General features: G+C 40.8%; 1 protein-coding gene across 9 annotated transcripts in view; it reads left to right on the forward strand.

The window, feature by feature from the left end:
* The first annotated feature begins 12990 nt into the window (after window positions 1-12990).
* ZBTB5 (zinc finger and BTB domain containing 5) overlaps window positions 12991-18133 on the forward strand; it is a 33591-nt gene continuing 28448 nt past the window's right edge. For 7 of the 9 annotated variants that reach the window (XR_011492730.1, XR_011492732.1, XR_011492733.1 and 4 more), the window contains exon 1: window positions 12991-13220. The gene's annotated coding sequence lies outside the window, so the exon portion shown is untranslated. The other 2 variants (XM_070480247.1, XM_020884798.2) reach the window with 2 other exon arrangements.

Raw genomic sequence — 18133 nt, forward strand, 5'->3', positions numbered from 1 at the left:
GAAATAACTACAACCCAGATGTCAAAATCAGGAAATTAACATTATTGCATTACTACCATATAATCATCATGCCCCATTTAAGTTCATTTACTGTCCCAGTAATGTTTTTATAGCAAAAGTTCTTACCCAGAACCACATGTTGCATTTAGCTATCATAGCTCTGTAGTTTCCTTCAGCCCAGAACAGTTCTTCACTCTTATTTTGACTTTGAATTTTAAATTTAAAAAGCCAGTTATAGGGCACTTATTTTGTAGACTGTCTCTCAGTCTGGGTTTGTCTAATGTTTCCAACTTATGAGTCTAAGTTTGTGCATCTTTGGCAGGAATATTACAGATATGATGCTATTCTCATTATATCATGTTAGCTGGTACATGACTTCAATTTATTCCATTACTGCTGATAGTAACTTTGATCACTTAACTGAAGTGGTATCAGTCAGGCTTCTCCACAATATTGTTTTCCATTGTAATTAATAGGTATTTTGCGGGCAGGTACATATAGACTAAGTAAATATCCTGTTTATCACACTTCCTATTTATTTAGTTACATCAGTGTGGACTTGTGGATTTGTATTTTATTCAATAGATTAGAATCTGATACTATCATCATTTAGTTTTTCTTTCAAATATTCCCAGATTTGAAAATGAACAGACTTGTTTGTTTTATTCACTGCTGAATCTTTAGCTTCTGGAGCAGTGCCTGGAACATAGCAGACCCTCAGTAAAGGTTGAATGAAATGAGTGACAAGCCAAGGAATAAGTCTGAATCATCACAAACCTAGGAGCCTAGCATAGGGACTGGAGCTTAAAAACACTAAAGTTGCTTAAATTTAACTGACATTCGGTGTACAGACAGCAGATTCTCTGTAAATGTGGGATGGTTGAATAAAACATAAAGACTTAAATCATAGTTAATGAGTAACAAAGACAGCAGTGGGTACAAGGAATCAATTATATTTCTTGAGAGAAGTGTCTTGCCCCTCCTCATATAGGGACATATTATATGACCTTGCTACTCAAAGTGTGTGATCTTTGGGCCAAGAGCATCAACACAACCTGGGAACTTGAATCTGCACTTTAACAGGATCACTAGGTAACTCATTTGCCCTTCGTTTGTGGAGCACTGTTGTACAAGAGTATTTTCCTTGTCTCTCCCACCCCCCCCCCCCCCAACTGCAAGGCATGTGGAATTTCCCCAACCAGGGATCCAGGGATCAAACCCATGACCCTCTGCAGTGGAAGTTGGGAGTCTTAACCATTGGACCACCAGGAAAGTCCAAGACTTTCCCTTTTAAGGTACATCTTTACCAGTCAAAGTCTGTGAAAGCCCTACGAATTGGCTGCTTTATAGCTGAGTGGAAGAGTGAAGAATATGCCACATTGATTGAGAACAGAGACTCACAGAATTCCCACAGGCAAGAGTTCAAAGTGACAGAGATTCTATCAAAAGGAAAATATTAATGGGAAGGGGACTGTAGTATACACCTATATTGTTTAATTATTTAACAATGATTCTAAACACACAGATCCTATATATATATATATATATATATATATATATATATATATATATATATACACACACACACATACATACACATGCATATGGAACCAGAATGGGGCAAGATGACCTACTCAGTTCAGTTCAGATGCTCAGTCATGTCCAACTCTTTGAGACCCATGGACTGCAGCACGCCAGTCCTCCCTGTCCATCATCAACTCCTGGAGCTTGTTCAAACTCATGTCCATCGAGTCAGTGATGCCATCCAACCATCTCATCCTCTGTCGTCCCCTTCTCCCACCTTCAATCTTTCCCAGCATCAGAGCCTTTTCAAATGAGTCATTTCTTCACATCAGGTGGCCAAAATATTGGAGTTTCAGCTTCAGCATCAGTCCTTCTGATGAATATTCAGGATTGATTTCCTTTAGGATGAACTGGTTGGATCTTCTTGCAGTCCAAGGGACTCTCAAGAGTCTTCTCCAACACCACAGTTCAAAAGCATCAATTCTTCAGTGCTCAACTTTCTTTACAGTCCAACTCTCACATCCATACATGACTACTGGAAAAACCATAGCTTTGACTAGACAGACCTTTGTTGGCAAAGTAATGTCTCTGCTTTTTAATATGCTGTCTAGGTTGGTCATAACTCTTCTTCCAAGGAGCAAACGTCTTTTAATTTCATGGCTGCAGTCACCATCTGCAGTGATTTTGGAGCCCCAAAGAATAAAGTCTGTCACTGTTTCCACTGTTTCTCCATCTATTTGCCATGAGGTGATGGAACCAGATGCCATGATCTTAGTTTTCTGAATGTTGAGTTTTCAGCCAACTTTTTTACTCTCCTCTTTTTCACCGACCTACTCAGTCAGTGACCAAAATGTCAAAAGCTATAGTGACCTCTTCTAAATTAGAGTCAGGGGAAATCACAGTCAGGATTTGCCACAAAATGTTTGTTTATAAATTTAGTTTGGAAATTCAGAGACTTCTGGGATTCTCTTAGCATTATTTTTCAGAAAAGGAAAAGCTGCTTCTTTCCAAGTAAGGAATTGGAGGATTGAGGGAGGAAGCAGGCAGAGACCTCCTTTCCTGGGGTAATATCTCCATCTGCTGGCGATTCAGGATATCACTAGCAAGATGTGAACGAGGCAGGTCAGATCATTTGTTGCAACTTGCGTTGAGCTCTCAAAACTGTATCTTCTGCCTCTCTGCCTTCCTTTTTGTGTTTGTATTCCTTTGTATTCTTTGTTTCATTTCCTTAATATTCCTGTTGCAGACTACTTGTATACCTACAGACATAGACGACTCATTTCTTATAAAGAAGACTCATCTGGGACAGATTTTTCCTTACGCAGAGCTGAATCTTCTGTAGCTTCTCCTGTAGTTCCAGTTTCTGCTCTCCAGGGCCACACAGAACATCACCAACTCCTCTGCCCTGAACTCTCCCAAAGCCTGAATACCCTGATCATGCTTTCTGCTTGTCTGTGCCTCTTCTTGTTGTTGCTGTTGTTCAGTTGCCCAGTTGCGTCCAACTCTTGTGACCCTGTGGACTGCAGCAAACCAGGCCTCCCTGTCCCTCACCATCCCTTGGAGTTTGCCCAAATTCATGTTCATTGCATCAGTGATGCCACTCTACTTCTCAGCAACTCCTTCCAGCCGCTCAGCCATTTCCCATACCAGAGTTTCTCTTCTCATCCTGGTCACCACTGCCTGACACACCAATATCTCGGTATCGATCACACTGTGGGGCCCCACACAGATGAATTCTTTAGCTCTGGGCTGGGTAACACTGAACAGAAAGGACCCATCACTTCCTTTGTGCTACTTACCATGCCTCTCCTAATGAAATCAATATGTGTTTTTCTTCAAAGCATCTGTACTATTCAGTTAACTTATGTAGGGTTAACAATAAACAAAAATTCTGGACTTTGCTTCTGCTAAGTCACATCATCCCTGCGATTATTTAAAAACAAAGATTCAGACCTTGAATGAAGGACTGTTAAATTTAATTGTGTTAAGATTCAGTCTGTTCATATATTTTTGTTGTTTAGTCACTAAGTCGTGTCCAACTCCTTGCCACCCCATGGACTGTAGCCCACCAGGCTCTGTCCATGGAATTTCCCAGGCAAGAATACTGCAGTGAGTTGCCATTTCTTTCTCCAGGGGACCTTCTTGACCCAGCGATTGAGCCTACATGTGCTTAGAAGGTGGATTCTTCACCACTGAGCCAGCCACCTGGGAAGTAATTTTCCCCAATAACATTTGTGAGATTTTAAAAAAATTATCAAACCAATACATATTTGATGTCCAGTGTTGAGGAAAACACAAAAAAATATAAAGAATACAATTATAGTGACCCCTGGTCCCTTGCCCACCTAGGGCAATATTGTTAGCTTTGTTTTATTTTTTTCTACATTTTCTCTGTGCATATATACATATATATTTATATAACTGATATAATATTGTATCCAATTTTGTATCCTCCTTTTAGAAAATGTAACATTATCTTGTAAGCATTTTCTCAAATCTTTCATGATACTACACTGAATGCTCTCACAGAGTTTATATATACAATCCTCTAGGTGAACACTTGGGCTGTTCCCAATTTTTCACTTTTTTAAAAAAAAACCTTGTTGGTCTTTGTTTGGCTACACTGGCTCCTCATTGCTGCGTGTGGGCTTTCTCTCGTTGCAGCGAGTGGGGGCTCCTTCTCCTTGCAGTGGGAGGGCCTCTCATTGCAGTGGCTTCTCTTGTTGCAGAGCCCAGGCTCTAGGCACAAAGGCTTCAGAAGTTGCGGCTATTAAGCTTTAGAGCACAGATTCAGTAGTTGTGGTGCATGGGCTTAGCTGCCCTTCAGCATGTGGGATCTTCCTGGAGCAGGGATCAAACCCATGTCCCCTGCACTGGCAGGTGGCTTTTTAACTGCTGGACCCCCAGGGAACCACCCCCCTCCCCTGTTTTTCACTCTTATGTAGAACATTTCAGGGAATTTTAAAGCATAAAACTCCTCTTTTGGATGGATTCCTTTGGATAGAGTTTTCAGACTTGCATTAATGACCGAAAGAACATGAACATTTAGAAAAAGATTTCTTGGGTTCAAAGCCAATTTGGAGACCCAGACATTCAGCTTACTGCTTAATTCAACATTAAATTCTATGATTGTTTTGCCCTATAAAAAATAAATAAAAAAGATTGTTAATACACAAATTTTTCTCTAAAAGATTTTTAGGTGTTTTAAAAATCCTGTCTCTTGAAACTGGAGCCCATTATACAGAGCGAAGTAAGCCAGAAAGATAAAGACCAATACAGTATACTAACACATATATATGGACTTTAGAAAGATGGTAACGATAACCCTATATGCAAAACAGAAAAAGAGACTCAGATGTATGGAACAGACTTGTGGACTCTGGGAGAAGGCGAGGGTGGGATGTTTCAGGAGAACAGCATTGAAACATGTATATTATCTAGGGTGAAACGGATAACCAGCTCAGGTTGGGTACATGAGACAAGTGCTCGGGCCTGGTGCACTGGGAAGACCCAGAGGGATTGGGTGGAGAGGGAGGTGGGAGGGGGGACTGGGATGGGGAATACATGTAAATCCATGGCTAATTCATTTCAATGTATAACAAAAACTACTGTAATGATGTAAAGTAATTAGCCTCCAACTAATAAAAATTAAAAAAAAATAAATAAAAAAAAAAAATAAAAATCCTGTCTCTGTCGTCTGACCCTACCCAAGGCACTTTGGAAGATGTAAGAATGAAAATATGCTATACCAGAATTTAACCTATCCTAGAAATTAACTTCCTAGAAGGAACACAAAAATGTAAAAAAGCAATCAAGGGTACTGTTAAGTCTCTAGAGTTTCTCTTTTCCCTTTGTCAGTTTGCTTCTCTTTCTTTTGAAGGTTTGTTACTAGGATCATGCTATTCAGGGTTGTCATCTCTTCTTGATGGATTAACTCTTTTATCATTAGAATTGTCCTCTATCTGTTATAATAGAACTTGTCGTGAAGCCCACCTTAGCTGATAGTCACTCTGGCTTTCTACTGGTTGGTGTTTGCATGATACATCCTTCTCTATTTATTATTGTTGTTCATTTGCTCAGTCGTGTCCAGCTCTTTGCGACCCGATGGACTTAGCACACAAGGCTCCCCTGTCCTTCACTATCTTCTGCAGTTTGCTCAAACTCATGTCCATTGAGTTGGTGATGCTATCCAACCATCTCATCCTCTGTCATCCCTTCTCTTCCACCTTCAATCTTTTCCAGCACCAGGGTCTTTTCCGAATGAGTCAGCTCTTTGAGTCAGGTAGCCAAAATATTGGAGCTACAGCTTCAGCATCAGGCCTTTCAGTGAATATTCAGGGTTGATTTCCTTTAGGATTAACTGGTTTGACTCCTTGCAGTCAAGGGACTCTCAAGAGTCTTCTCCAACACCACAGTTCGAAAGCATCAATTCTTCAGTGCTCAGTCTACTTTATGATCCAACTCTCACATCAATACATGACTACTAAAAAAAAAACATAGCTTTGACTATACAGACCGTTGTTGGCAAAGTGATGTCTCTGGCTTTTAATATGCTATTTAGGTTTGTCGCAGCTTTCCTTCCAAGAAGCATTTCACTCTTAACCTATTTGTGTCTTTATACTTAAATAGGTTTCTAATGGAGAGCCTGTCCTATGTTTTCTGCTTTTATAGTTTAGTTTTTAAAATATGTTATTTGATTTATTTTATAATACATTTGTGGTAAGAAGTTGGAAAGGTATTCAACATAATATTTTTCCCAAAAGACTTCCTAGTTTCACCATCTCTTAAAAAAAAAAAATTCTATTTCTTTCATTGATTTTAAATGACAGCTTCTTCATACTTTATAAATTCTCTTTTCTATTTAGGTCTATTCTGGACCCTCTTGTTTTGAACCACTGATTGGTCTGTCATTCAGTACCAAATAATTTTTTTTTATCATGGTAAAATACACATTATATAAAAATTTATCATTTAAACTGTTTTTAAGTGTACAGGTTCAGTGGCATTAAATACATTCACAATGTTGCGCAACCATCCCCACCATCCATCTCCGTAGTCCTTTTCATCTTATAAAACTGACACTCTGTACCCGTTAAATAATAACTCCACTCACACCTCACCCAAGCCTCGGCAACCACCATTCTGTTTTCTGTCTCAGATGAATTTGACCACTCTAAGCACCTCATACAGGTGGAATTATACAGTATTTGTCTTCTTGTGACTGGCTGATTTCACTTAGTATAATGTTTTTGAGGTTCATCCATGTTGTAACATATGTCAGAATTACCTTCCTTTTAAAGGCTGAATGATATTTCATTGTGCATATAACCACATTTTACTTAGCCATTCATCCACTGATAGACACTTGGGTCAATCATGTTTCAGCCATTATGCACAATGCTGCTATTGTTCATTGTACAAATCTCTCTTTGAGACACCACTTCAATCATTTTAGTATATATCCAGATGTGGACTTGCTGGATCATATGGTAATTCCATTTTTAATTTTTTCCAGAACCACTGTACTGTTTTTTCCATAGCAGCTGTACCATATTATATTACTACCAACAGTGTGCAAGCGTTTCAATTTCTCCATTTCTTGCCAACACTTGTTATGTTTAATTTTATTGACAAAAGCCATCCTAATGGGTGTGAAGTGGTATCTCAAAGTTTTGCTTTGCATTTTCCTAATGATCAGAGGTTTTGAGCATCTTTTTGGCAATTTGTATATCATCTTTGGAGGAATATTCATTCAGGTTCTTTGCCCACTGTTGAGTTATGTCTTTTGGTTTTTTGATTGTTGAGTTTTAGTTCTCTATATATTTTAGATATTAATCTTTTATCAGATATATGATTTGCAAATGTTTTCTCCCATCCTATGGGTTGACTTTTCACTCAGTTGATTTTGTCTTTAAAATTTTCAAGTCCAATTTGTCTATTTTTTCTTTTGCTATCTCTGCCTTTGGTGTCATAGCCAAAAAATAATTGCCAATTGTTACAAAGCTTTTGTCCTATGTTTTCTTCTAAAGTTTTATAGTTTTAGATCTCATATTCAAGTATTTGATCCATTTTGAGTTAATTTTTGTATGAGATGTTATATAAGGGTCCAGTTTCATTATTTTGCTTGTGGAAATCCAGTTTTCCCAGCACCAATTGTTGAATAGACTGTTCTTTTCCCATTGAATGGTCTTGGCACCCTTTTCAAAACTCATTGTATATGCAAAGGACCATGTATATACAAAGGTTTCTTTCTGGGCTCCCTGTTTCATCTCACTGGTCTATATGTTTATAGTACCAGTACTGTGGTACTAGTACCACAGTTTTGATTACTGTGGCTTTCTAGTAAATTTTGAAATCAGGCAATGTGAGTCCTGTAGCTTTGTTCTTTTTCAAGATAGTTTTGTCTGTTTGCGAAAGATTTCATATAAACTTGAGGACAGGTTTTTCTATTTTGGCAAAACACCATTGAGATTCTTCATAGTGATTGCATTTAATCTATAGATTGCTTTGGATAGCATTGACATCCTAATAAAATTAAGTCTTCCAATCCATGAACATGGAATATGCTTCCATGAATTCTTTCTTTCAGTAATATTTTATAATTTTCTTTGTATAAGTCTTTCACTTTTGGTTAATCCCAAAGTATTTTATTCTTTTAGATGCCACTGTAAATGGAATTTTCATAATTTCCTTTTGAGATTGTTTGCTGTTGGTATATAGAAATGTAACTGATTTTTGTGTGTGGACATACTTGTTCAGAATATTCTTGTGATTATTTTTATTTCTACAGAACTAGTAGTCCTCATTTTCATTTCTGATTTTAGTAATTTGCATCTTCTGGTTTTTTTCTTAGTCCATCTAGCTGATGGATGGTCAATTTTGTTTATCTTTTCAAAAAGCCAACTTTCAGTTTCATTAACTTTATTGTTTCTCTATTCTCTATTTTACCTGTATCTGCTCTTTTACTATTTTTTTCCTTCTGCAGCTTTGAGTCTAATTTGGTTTTTCCCTAGTATTTAAATTGTAAAGTTAGTCTGTTGATTTGAGATCTTTCTTATTTTTTAAGTAAGCATTTATAACTATAAATTTCCCCCGTATAACTGCTTTGCTGTGTCCCATAAATTTTGGTCTGCTGTGTTTTCATTTTCAATAATCTCTAAGTATTCTCTGATTTCCTCTGTAACTTGTAACTTGATCTGTTGGTGTTTTAAGGGCCTATTGTTTAATTTATACAACTTTGTGAATTTTCCACTTTTGTTTCTGTTACTGCTTTTTAACTTGTACAATATCTTTTAAAATCTGTTGAGACTTAATTTGTGGCCTAAGGTGTGGTCTGTCCTGGAAAATGTACCAGGTACACTTAAAAGTATATGCATACTGTTTTTATTTGATAGAGTGTTTTGTATATGTCTCTTAGGTCTAGTTGGTTGTGTTAAGTCCTCTATTTCCTTACTTTTCTTCTGTCTGGTTGTTCTAACCATTATTGAGAATGCAATATTGAAACCTCCAACTATGATTATAGAATTCTCTACTTCTTGCTTCATTTCTGTCAGTTTTTGCTTGAAAATCCCCAAAAGTCACTTCAGGTGGTGATGATGAGGGGAGTTTGAAACAATGGTGGATAAGGTGGATAATAGATGTCTACCTCTTCATCTGTACCTCTAAGATCAAAAGCAGCAATCAGTGAACCCTCATATTTGGAGGATGGGGTCCGTTTTGCCCATCCTGGCTCTATAAGCTGGTGCAGGTTCCTCCAGGCACCTGTGCACAGCTGCCTGCCAAACTACTGAGAGGCAGGGGATCAGCATCTCCTACTGAATGGAGAGCTGACTTGGCCAAAATCAACTGCAATTTGCCATCTAAGCCTTCCCCTCAAAGTCACAAACCTTCAATAGACTTCAGAGCTCCAAAATAGTTAAACCAAACAGATTCTGCCAGTGTAGTTATTATCTGGGTAGAAGGACAGATTCTTGGTGCTTTCTACTCTCCCGTCTTCCCAGAATCTCCACCTCCCATCTTTAAAAAAAATACATAATAAAGAATTATGAAATACACTTGTAACTGTGGGAATACCAGACCACCTTACCTGTCCCCTGAGAAACTTGTATGCAGGTCAAGAAGCAACTGTTAGAACCAGACATGGAACAACCAACTGGTTCAAAATTGGGAAAGGAGTATATTAAGGCTGTATATTGTCACCCTGTTTATTTAACTTATATGTAAACTACATCATGTGAAATGCTGGGCTTGATGAATCACAAGCTGGAATCAAGAGCTGGAATCAAGGTTGCTGGGAGAAATACCAACAACCTCAGATATGCTGATGATATACCACTTTAATGGCAGAAAGTGAAGAGGAACTAAAAAGCCTCTTGATGAGGGTGAAAAGGGAGAGTGAAAAAGCTGACTTAAAGCTCAACATTCAAAGAACTAAGATCATGACATCCAGTCCCATCACTTCATGGCAAATAGATGAGGCAAAACTGGAAAGAGTGGCATGCCTTATTTTTTGGACTCCAAAATCACTGTGGACAGTGACTGCAGCCACAAAATTAAAAGATACTTGCTCCTTGGAAGAAAAGCTACAACAAACCTAGATAGCTTATTAAAAAGCAGAGACATCACTTTGCTGACCACGGTCCGTATAGTCATAACTATGGTTTTTCCAGTAGTCATGTATGTATGTTAAAGTTAGACCATAAAGGCTGAGTGCCAAAGAATTAATGCTTCCGAACTGTGGTGCTGGAGAAGACTTCCAAAAGTCCGCTGGATAGCAAAGAGATCAAACCGGTCAATCCTAAAGGAAACCAACCCTGACTATTTATTGGAAAGATTGATGCTGAAGCTCCAATCCTTTGGCCACCTGATTCAACGAGCTGACTCATTGGAAAAGACCCTGATGCTGGGAAAGATTGAGGGCAGGAGAAGGGGAGACAGCAGGGGAGACAGAGAAGAAGGGGGAGACGGTGGTTGGATGGCATCACTGACTCAATGGACACGAGTTTGAGGAAACTCCGGGAGATAGTGAAGGACAGGGAAGCCTGGTGTGCTGCAGTCCATGGGGTTTCCATGAGTTGGACAGACTAAAGGACTAAACAACAACAATGGCTGCCTTGTTAATTTCCCCCAGATTTTTTTTTTGGCTATTCTTGTAGTATTAGCATCTCTTATGAATTTAGAATCAATGTCTAGCTTCCAAAAGTATCTTAATTATAATTTTCTTGGGAAATTTATAGCTTAATTTAGGAGTAATTTTGTCAATGAGTTGAAAACTCAATCTTAAATTCCTGGTTTTTGTAAGTACTATTAAAATAATAAAGGTCATTTAAAAATTAAATTGATACAGATGTATGCAAAGGCAAAAAATTAATAAGGCCTTCTTAAAATATTTCCTTATCACGTTCCCAACTTCATTTCATTACCTTGAGGTAATTTTTATGAACAGTTTGATGGTATTCTTTCATACTCATCCATACATTTACCAGCTTTTATGTGTACATCCACACACAGGTTTTTACTGGTTTTGTTTTGTATGTATATGAGGTCATTAGTGATAAAGGAGTCAGTTTACATATACAGTGCATATCCATGTATTATAATCCTCTATAGATGCACATTCACGTTTTCTTGTGTCTGCCACTAATAAAGCTGTGCTCAACAATCTCGTACATACTTTTCCACATTTGTTTATTTAAGGAGAATTTCTAGAAAGGAATTGCCAGCTAGAAGGGAGTGAACATACAATTTAAAATTTGAAGATAACATGTTATCTTCAGGAAGGAGCAATGATACTCCCAACTGCAATATAGGATGGGACTTTTTTGTCACACTCCTCTTAAAATTGAACATACAAATCTTTTAAATTTTTTGCCAGTCTGTAAGTTTGAAACAACATCTAGCTGATATGTCTCTAAGGATCACACATGTGAAAGGACTGCCTTATTGTCAGCATGCCCCTCCCCCCCTTTTCCCTGAAGCTGCCCAATCTGGCAGTAAAATACACGCAAGGGCTATAAAATGTCAGAGAATCTTAACGAATACAATTTACCATCAGATTTCATTTGAGGCCTCAAAAGAAACACACACACACACACACACACACACACACACACACACACACACACACACACCAAAAGCAACATTAAAAACGCATATGGTCTGAAGGGATGGATCAGATGTAATGATAACTGGATGTTAAGTGCTGAAGTGGAACGTTCCCTTTTAAAAATAATACACCCCCACTCTCCCCCCCACCCCCCACCCCCCCAAAAAAAAGAACGTTGTTCCCCAGCCTGCCTTTGTCTCGGGAGACACGGCGCGCTCCCGCGGAGGAAGAGTATTCTTCCTGCCCCAGGGCCCCGCACCTTCGGAAGCGCCCGGGCCCTCCATCAAGCCGCCCGGAGCTAGCTCTTTTCTGACAAAATCCCAGCGAAGTCCGCAACCCTTCCCCGTTTCCAATTCTGTTGTCCGGAGGCTTGGTTCTGGAGCCCGCAGGCTTATTTGACCTGCACAGTAAAGAATCTGCCTGTAATGCAGGAGACCCGGGTTCGATCCCTGGGTCGGGAAGATCCCCTTGAGAAGGAAATGGCAACCCACTCCAGTATTCTTGCCTTGAGAATCCCATGGACAGAGGAGCCTGGCAGGCTACAGTCCATGGGGTCGCAGAGTCAGACACGACTGAGCGACACACACAACACACGGAATGCGGCGCAAAGTGCCAGACTACTTAAGGCGCCAGCGCTTCGCGACGTCGCCACCGGGATTGCCTGTGGGACTGTGTCGGACTCAACTGCGGTCAGATGGATCCATCCCATTTTCAGTTCAACGTCTTTAGCCTGGATTTTGGCTTATTCAACCTAAACAGCTTCTTGGAACTTATTTTATTCCAAAATCTACGAGGTGGGATCTCAACCTCGGACCCGGTGACTGTGTGAGCCCCGCGAAGGGAATTCGCAGCAGAGAGGGAGCCCGGGATCACCAAAAAAGGAGCCGGGGGCCGTGAGGATGGAGGAATCCTTCGGGTCCAGGCAGCGGTGGGGGACCCACTACCTCGCGGGCTCTGCTCACACCTGGCTCAGATATCAGGCAGTAGTGGCTGTGATTGGTGGGATTCGGCGGAAAACCTGCTGGCCTCCACCACAACGGTTCTCGATTGGCTTCAGGCACACAGTCGCTTTTCTGTAGTCCAAACCTAGAGCCGCTTGGTGATAAATACCGCCTTAAAAGGCGTTTGATAACAGTTCTACGTGTTGTAAGGCAAACGGTTACTGGTCGCAGGGCTCACGGATTCGGTCTGTAGTAAACACAGCGAGGCTCCTGGGACCCGGGATTGGTCAGCGTTCCAGAGTAAATTCCTCCGGATTCGGAGCATCGACTGGCTGCACATCGGCCGCTGCCCCGCCCTCTCCCCTTCTGATTGGTTGCAGCTCGGGAGGAGAGGAGGAGGAAAGCCGCGGAGTAAGCGAGTCGTGTTGCGTCACTTCCGTTTGCTGTGGGCAGCCGCCGCGGCATTCTCAGAGTGCGGTGGCGAACGGGCAGAAGGAGCTGAGGGACTAGAGGCGGGGTGGGCGGAAAAGGGAGGAATCCCATCACGGAGGCGCCAGCCTGGACGTTTCCACCTCCTCCGACACTGTCGGGAGGGATCGGAGAAGGGTCACCGCCTCCTCCTTCGAGAAGGGGGGCGGAGCCCGGCTCAGGTGAGGCGACCCTGTCAACGCGAGCTGTGGTGGCGCGCGTGGGCGCGCTCACGTGGAGACGGTTGATCTCTAGGGCTGCTGGGTGGGCGGTGCGAGCGGGGTCTCGTCCAGGCGTCCAGACGCGCGCAGACGCGTACTGGTTGCCCTCCACACCCCACCCCCGCCCACCCTGTCTGTCTTTCTGAGGGAGTATTGTTAACCCTCGGAACGGAGGGGCCAGGCTAGTGGGAGGCGTGTTCTGCGCAGGCGTCCCCCGTGTCCCGACGCCAGGCTGTCTGTCCGCAGGGTGGGGCGGGGGTTCTTGCCCACTTGCATCTGCCGGCGGGCGACGTTGGTTACTGGGCTCGGGTGGGAACGGCTTGCGACCAACAGCCTGGCGAGGTGAATAGATCTGCGGGATGGGGTCGGGTGGCTCCCTTGCCCCCATCCTGGGTCTGTTTGAGCGACGAGGTTTCATTTCATCAGAGCAAGGCCAAGGCGGTCTGGAATCGGGAACCGGAGGCTGACCCTGCACGGGTGGAGTTAGTGTTTTGGAATGCCCCAACTTATCAGAGGACTAAAGTGTTTATAGGCATTTATTGGACGGCCTCTGCTTCCAGGCTTCGTGCTGGGAGTTGTGGGGAATTCAGTGGGAAGAACAGCCTTGCCCCCTCCTCCCCTCGTTTGGAGGACATAAAGATTTATACTACTTAGAGACTAACATTAGGCAGTAAATTAAAGGGTGGTCGAAGGTTAGGTTTTTTTCCTTCGAGAGAAAGTCCTTTGTCATTAAGTCAGTCTGCCTTCTGGCATCGTGGAGGGTACTGTGGAAGCTAGTTTCTGAATAGTACCCAAATTCTAAATAATTTGGAGGAAAAAAAAATATAGGTAAAGGCGCAGCAAAGTCTTGAGTACTAAGTAGTATGCTTGAGTTCTGGTTAATTTTAATGAATGGAAGTAAGAAACCCCTCACCTTCAAGAATTGAAGCAAAAATATTTCCAAAATATGTTCATATACCTTTCAGTTGTAGTAGGTAGAAGATATTACATACATTGGGATCTTTCTTTAGAGATTGAAGAGAATGCTGTGCCTTACACATCACTGATGATTTGTTATCCTTGTACTGTCTGTTGTGATTTAGATTAATTTAAAGAAGGTGGGTTAGGTGTCTCATTGTTTTCTGGAGAAACTGCATTCTGTTTTTGTGATTTCCGTGGTGAGCTTGGTAAGCTAAAAGATTAGCAGAGAGAGAGAGAGACCAGGTGGGGAGAGGAGAGAGAGAGGATTTTAGAAAAAAGCCCCTAAACCAAGGGAAGGTCGCCTCCTACTGCTTTAGTCTGGTTTGGAAATCCCAGGAAATTTGGGAAGACTGGCTTTGCCACCACTGTTGGCTTGGTGACCTGCCAGGTAAGACTTAACTGGTTGAGGGCTTGTTCTGGGCTCTTGTGTTTTGCTAAATAAAATGAACCAGGACTTTTAGAGTCCTGAAATCAACATGTTTTCTTGCTTTCCTTTTTCACTTCTAAAATTTGTGTCAAAACATGGTTAGCTGGGGATACTGGCAAGCTGTATTCTGGCTATTTAAGGTGTCTAACAAAATTCTGAAAGTGATCAGATTTGGAAGAAAAGCATTTTAGAGTGGGGTGTTTTGCTAAACTTAGGGGATCAGTGCTCTCAAAAGAGGCTTTGTCTTAAGACTACCAGGAGAACTTGGAGTCATTAAAAAAAATACTTGGGTACAGAATGCATGTTTAGTATTTAAAGTACTTAGCATGAATTATGTTGAATTGGAGTTCTTTAGTATGGGCAAGACTTTAAAATATCTTATGTACAGTGAGAAATGACAAAATTTGCTCTAGTGCTGTACAGAATCTTGAATCTGCCTCAAATTCTCTTTGGAATGGGGAAAGAAAAGCCCAAGGTATTGATTCCATGTTAGTCTTCAGGCTTTGTTTTTTTAAATATAAATCTAGTGTAAACAAATACTTTTCCTGTCTGTCAGTTTTAAGAACATGAGTTCCTTTTTTTTTTTTTTTTTTTTACTGTATTTAACATTTCTCAAATATGGATGCTGTCCAGTAGAGCCAGATTTTATGAGTGTAGCAGGTGGGATGGAATGTAACTCTACAAGGCACCTTTTGTCTAAATATAAAGTGAACTCAGGCTAAAAGACCAGCTGTTTCTGAGTTCACTATTGCTGTTATAGTTGTTTTCATCATTTCCAGCACTGAATAGTGGCTTTTAATCTCCAGATTCCAATTTTAGGAGGTGCCTTGCATTTGACTAATTATACACCTATTAAAAGCTTTGAGTTACCTTTCTGACAGCTCAAATGGATTAGGAATTGTGTTAGAATACTGACATTTTATTGTAATGTAGATAGATTACTGTTTTAGCATCTAAGATTATTTTATCTGTAGATAATTTTCCTTGTGATATTCTAACATATCTGAATGATATGTTTAAGGTCCCAGTATTTTCTTGATTCTAAACCGCATTCTGTTCACATTTTAATATTGATGACCCAGGGGGTGGGGGTGGGGTGCATAAGTGAGCATTATATGCCATAGTTTAATTGGCAGCCCCCCCCCCCCCCCCAATGTTACATGAAATAGTGTTGCCCTTTATAAGCACTGGCATCCTAGATTTAATGAAACATGGTACTATTAAAAGACTTTTGTATCCAATTAATTCCATGTTAATTGTAACCAATTAATTTTCCAAATCTGCCTTAGCACTTAGAAGAAAGTTTGTTACTGAAAAGAATCCCATTGGAAGTAATATTTTTCCTTATATAGATGGAAATGAGCAAACTGATTGTTTCTTAGACACATTTTAAAGGATGATTGAGTGCTGGGTCTGCTCTTTGGAGACTATGCTTGGTGCTTTGTTACTTTGTGTACTTGATAACAGTTTACAATTGCTCTATTTCCTGCTTAAAAGTTTAAAATAATCAGGGTGAATTGCTCCCCCTTCTGTACAAGACGTTGTTAACTTGGTGTAATTGATTTTTCAATACATCTTAATTAGTGAGTTATAATTTAAAATCCACTCAGCTGTCTTTCTTTAAAAATGCAAGACCTTCAATTTTGTAGTCCTTCCATTTTCGTCTCTACTGCAGAGAGGATCTGCATAAGGAGTACGGGAGAAGAAAACGCACTGTTTGGGGTTCAGTTTTGAGAAGAATCACAGATAATACAAAAATCTAAGCACATTTAGTAACATACGTATTTTATTTTGAATAGAATGTTAAAAGCAGCTCAGCAGGTGAAGTATCAGTTGCTTGCTGAATACTCTTGATTTGATAAATAATTCAGAAGTGAAGGGATATACTGCTTTGAAAGTAAACTTGGTATAAGAAATGAATTAAATCCATTTTTCATCTTCTTCCTGAAAAGGCACCATCAATAATAGTGTCTCCAGTGCTTCAGAATGGCTTTCTTCTTGATAAAAAGTTTGGTTTTTTTTCCTTAAGAAATATGTATCTTGATCTGTCAGGGGTAAAAGGCAATAAAGGCTGTTTTTAAAAATTGCTGAAAAGGTTGTGTGTGGCAAGGGCAACTCAAATGGGCGTCAGGCAACATTTTCTCAATAATAGAAAGTAGGTTCAGACTTCTTAAAAATGTTAAAATATAGTCTCAAATATACACGCAGCTGCAAGAAGCCACTGATGAACGGTCTCTCTAGATTTTTGCCTACCTTTGTGAAGCTTGTACCTTCACTCGAGTGTTAAGTGGCTACGGATGTTCTTTTATCTGGATAATCAGTTGGCTGCCTAGTCATTGTAAGTTTTAGGAAAATGTAGCACCTGAGAAAGGAACATTTCTGGGACAATACAGTGCAGGTGTAAAGTTCTGAACAGGATAAAGCAGCGAAGTTTGTTGTAAATTATTTTGAAGTTGAAGTGCAGTACTATCAGACTCTGTCCTGTCTTGGGCATGCCCGTCTTTCAGACAGCATCAAGCTGGTGGGCCACCATCTTGGCTGACCATCTCCTTGACAGGTTTAGGCAAATCAAGATCTTCCCCTTTTAGCAGGTGTTCCTGCCATGAGGAATGCATTCTGTCACTCAGCCCCGCTTCTCCCCAAAGCTAATGCTCTTTGATTCTTGTTTGGCACCAGCCTCTTGGAGGGCAGGGTTGGGAGGAGCCAGAGGCAAGGAGCAGTGGAAGGAGAAGAAAAAGCTTATCTTGCATCCCGCTGACCTTCCAGACAAGGGTCTGTTGGCAGTGGCGAAGGCTTGGCACTGTGGTCTTTGGTGCTGGCAGTGTGTAGTATTGGCAGTAAAGGAGGATTTGAGAAAGAGAAGAGCGGCCCAGGCTCCCAGCTCTTTCAGAACCCTTACTCTAATTTTCACTCCTTAGCTGTTACTTTACACACCTTTCTTTTCACTCAGCTTCCAATTCTTGACTCTGACCTTGCTTTTCAGTTTCATCCCTCCAATCTCCTAATCCTTATTCCTAACCTTTGCTCATAGTCAGTTCAGTTCATTTCAGTTGCTCAGTTGCGTCCAACTCTTTGCGACCCCATGAACTGCAGCATGCTAGACCTCCCTGTCCATCACCAACTCTCAGAGTCTACTCAAACTCGTGTCCATTTAGTCGGTGATGCCATCCAACCATCTCATCCTCTGTTCCCTTCTCCTCCAACCTTCAATCTTTCCCAGCATCAGAGTCTTTTCAAATAAGTCAGTTCTCCGAATCAGGTGGCCAAGGTATTGGAGTTTCAGCTGCAACATCAGTCCTTCCAGTGAACACCCAGTACTGATTTCCTTTAGGATGGACTGGTTGGATCTCTTTGCAGTCTAAGGGACTCTCAAGAGTCTTCTCCAACACTGCAATTCAAAAGCATTAATTCTTCAGCACTTAGCTTTCTTTACAATCCAACTCTCGCATCCATACATGACTACTGGAAAAACCATAACCTTGACTAG

The sequence above is a fragment of the Odocoileus virginianus genome, chromosome 18, assembly GCF_023699985.2.
Source record: "Odocoileus virginianus isolate 20LAN1187 ecotype Illinois chromosome 18, Ovbor_1.2, whole genome shotgun sequence".
Classification (NCBI taxonomy): Eukaryota; Metazoa; Chordata; class Mammalia; order Artiodactyla; family Cervidae; genus Odocoileus; species Odocoileus virginianus.